This window comes from Peromyscus leucopus, chromosome 16_21 (genome assembly GCF_004664715.2).
Source record: "Peromyscus leucopus breed LL Stock chromosome 16_21, UCI_PerLeu_2.1, whole genome shotgun sequence".
NCBI lineage: Eukaryota > Metazoa > Chordata > Mammalia > Rodentia > Cricetidae > Peromyscus > Peromyscus leucopus.
This window is the reverse complement of record NC_051084.1, coordinates 62,834,253-62,838,242: the sequence shown is the minus strand read 5'-3', so window position 1 is coordinate 62,838,242 and position 3,990 is coordinate 62,834,253. Positions and strand designations below refer to the sequence as shown.

At 37.6% G+C, this 3,990-nt stretch overlaps 1 non-coding gene across 1 annotated transcript; it reads right to left on the bottom strand.

Moving 5' to 3' along the window:
• Positions 1-500: 500 nt before the first annotated feature.
• LOC114692402 lies at positions 501-565 on the bottom strand. Its single transcript, XR_003734411.1, has one exon. It is a non-coding gene; the product is annotated as a small nucleolar RNA SNORD29 (small nucleolar RNA).
• Between the last annotated feature and the right edge of the window lie 3,425 nt (positions 566-3,990).

Genomic DNA, 3,990 nt, shown 5'->3' with positions numbered 1-3,990 from the left:
CATATGGGATAGGTCCTTTTCATTTCTGGTTGTCTTTTTCCCACTTTACACTTGTCCTCAGATGAGCTTGTTTAAGCCAAGGACGTTATTCACATTCTGAAGATGAACAGCTTTGTATTGGCATCTCTATCACAGATCTCTATTTTGAGTTCTAGAAGAGCACAATCAAGTGCTTATTGCATTTTAAAAGATTAAAAAAACAGCTCTATTAGGAAAATGAAGATGACATAAATCTGGAGTAGTTAAATTATAGAAGGGTCAGAAGTATCCTGATGTCTTTGAAGTCTTGGATTCCGTTTGCATGTGCCTCACTATTCCCACAGATCTCACTTCACCCTGGACTTGAGTGAAGAGATGCCTTAATTTTCCTGGTCTGGTCCCTTGGCTCTAGGCATGACATTAAACCTCTGAAACATTAAATCTGCTAAAAAGACCTGGTAAAAGAGTAAAATGCTGTGCAATAGGCCACATACATGCCTATCCCCCAAGTCTGTCCTATAGTTTCTCAGTTGTTCATATGTTTTCATCAGCAGCCATGGTGAGGTGCTTTGACTCATCACAGAAACCACTACTTACCAGTGTTATCTCTTGAATGTACTACTGGATCTCCAAAGTCACCATGAATGTGTTTGTCACATCCCCTGTGCTTCATCCTACATCATAATCCTGTTCCTCATTAAGAACGTGCTATGCACCTAGATTTTCACACTGGACCTTGAAGAGTCCTTCTGCATTCTTCCAATTCCCTCTCTTCTTGACATATGCTAGTTCATTATCAATCTTTCCTCCTAATTATCATTTTTTAAAATTTTAGTCTTATTGAACTATGCCTGACAATATTATAGATACACATATATTCAATGTATAAAACAATATTTTGATATGCATTATGAAATTACTATGCAGTTAATTATCACACTCATCATCTCACTTTTTCATGTGTGTGTATGGTGAGACTACTTCAGACAGACTTAGAACATTGAAATATGTCTTCTCATTTTTGTCTTATTACTAGTATTTCAGTTCAGGATTTCATCACTGTTGTCTGCCCCACCTCAACAGCATCCTGAGTGGTATGATTAAGACAGTTACAGACAGAGAAATTAGTTAAAAGCTTCACAGTAACTTAGGCTCCAGAGGAAGTTAGTTGCAACCAGGGTAATGGCTGAGGGACAGGGATGAGAAAAAGTAATGGCAGAGTAAGCAGTTGAAGGAGACAGAAGTGTATGAAACAGCTGAGAAAATTTGGAGAGAAAGTTGATAAGAGAAATGAGGTTATTTTATTTTATTTTTTTGCGGCAGCCAGAGCTGTAGCCAAAGGGCACTATGTGGAGGCTCCATTCTATACTCAGCTCTAGTATATAGTTGAAGAGAAGTTGAAATGAATTGAGATATTTATGTAAGTTGAGATGGAAGTAAAGATATGTTGCATGAGGAGATGCATAACTCCTTGGAATGTAGAATACATAATCAAGGAAGCAACGTACGTTCCTAGACACCCTAGTTCTAGTCTCTGGAACCCTGAAGGTTACCCTGGGATTCAAAAAGCGACTTGACAAGTGACATTAAAAATCTTGAGGTGGCAAGATTCTCCTGGCTGTTCCAGTGTGTTGTAACTGTCATTGGACATACCCTTAGCAGAGGGAAGCTGAAGAGGCTAAGGAGTTATGATGAGCAGGGGTTGGAATGAGGTGTTCTGAAGATGGAAGCAGGGACTATGACCCAACGGACACTGGAAGTATGAGAAGGGAGAAAAGTCATGAATATGGATTTTCCAACCACAACTTATTCCATAGGGGCTAACTCTGCTGACACCTTGTTCAGTGAAAGTGATTTTAGACTTCCAGCTTTTAGAATAGCAAGTGGATAAATTCCAATTGGTTTAAGGCACTTAAGTCAGGGATAATTTGTTGTAGCAGCAAGAGGAAAAGTTAATAGGAAAGTCACTCATGGATGGAGTTCAGACAGAAAGACACGCATGAAGGAACACAAACTAGATTACAGGGAATACCTGAACAGAGGAGTCTACAGTATAGTCAAGTCCTTGGCCATGGAAGTTCAAGTAAAGATGTACAGAGACAGGAAAAAGCAGATCAAAAAGCCCAGGACAGGATGAGAAAGTGACTACTTTAATTAAAGTAATTGGCTGAGTAGTTCACCAATGATATAATTTACTCAAGCAAATCCAAAACTATGCCAATTCTGCTTCAAATAGCAATAGTATAAAAATCTACCAAAAAACTTTGCTCACGCAGTCAACAAATTTAGGACTGAAAGACAAGTATGCAGTAAAATAGTAGTTGAATACTTTCCTGGTTACTCTGAATTTTCCATCTAGACATAATAGTGGTGTTAGAGATCGTCCCTCACATCCCTAAATAGGGATTGACCCAGTTGTTAACAAAGTTCACAGTAGCCCAATCTATACTGGAATAGAGATGACAAAAAGGTGAAAATGGATTTCTATCTAAAGCCTTTTAGATAGAAAAATTAAATAAGATGAAAATGTGTGGCATACCTATTTAAGTTTTTTTTTTTTAAATATGGGAAATTCTCACTCAAAGTGAGACTCAAATCACAATCAAATTAGTGATAGATATAAGGGTCATAGCAGTTTGGAAACTGAACTACGTAAGATTCCATTGTACAGAGACATTAGCAAGTACGTCGTATTCGTCTGGATATCAAATGTCCCTACTTGCTTTGAAGGCTTGTCTCCCAGCATTATTTTGAAGACTGTGGAGCCTTTGGAAGGCCTGGCTGGTAGACATCACTAGAGGTAGGGCTTTAAAGGTTGCCCTCATGCCTAGCTCTGATATAACTCTCTGCCTTCTCCTTTGCGTTACAGGACACTGATGCATCACACAGACATAGCTGGTCCAGGCTCCAAGCCTTCCCCAACATAGACTGTTCCTCTGAACCTGCGAGCCAGAATGAACATCTTCTTCGTTAATTGCTTCTGTTTGACATTTTGCTGCCAGAGGAAGAAAAAAATGGATAAAGATGCATTTGGCTGGCTGTACACTCAAAGAACAGGAAACCAGGTTTATCTGGAAACTGGTCAAAAAGATAACACTCCATGGATTATCTCATCAGAAAATGTCTGTTTCTTATCCACTATGGCGTCACCTATGAAATCCCATCTTTCTATTACAATTGGATGGCTTATTTATAGAGAAACCCTTCACTTTTCTCTGCATCACTTCTCCTCTCCTGTGGGCTCCTATTGCTGTGAACTTCACATTGGCGGACTATAAACCCATCCAAAGGGAAACTTCAACAGCTTCATCATTAGTTTGACTCTATGTTTTTATTCTGTAAGCAATAAAACTATATGTCCCTGGCTAAATGTAAATAGATAAGGTTTAGTATTATATTTCTGGAGATAAACTATAATGGTTGAGCTTTCCACTTTGAATCATTTAATGGATTTTTTTCCACTTGGTGGTTTTTTATACACCAATGAAACATGTAAAGTGTGACATTAAATTGCATAAGGGTATAAGTAGCATTAACGTGGTAAGATTGGAAAATTCTTTTCAAAGTTCTTTCCTCTGATACATTTTGAAGTCAGCAAATCAAGTTGTCTTGAACAATAATGTATTTCAACTCATATTAATCATTTTAACATCATAAGGATAATACTGACTTCTTGCATCAGAATACATTAGAATAGAGGCTAGAAAAGCATGGACCATGGGCCACACCTGGTCAACAGTCTATTACTGTGACTACAGTTTGATGGGAACTCCACTAGCCTTTTGCCCTTATATAATGTCTGTGTTTACTTTAGTTAAGTCTATGATGTCAGATTTTAATGGTTGTGCCAGAAATCCCATGTTTGACAGAACTTAAATATTTATCAAGCCCTTTTAGAAAAAAACTCATCAATTCTATGTTAGAAAGTCATATGTACATGTACTATTTAGATAGTGTCTTATTTTTGCCAAGTACCATATTTTAATATACATTTTCTTTTAAAATTTCATC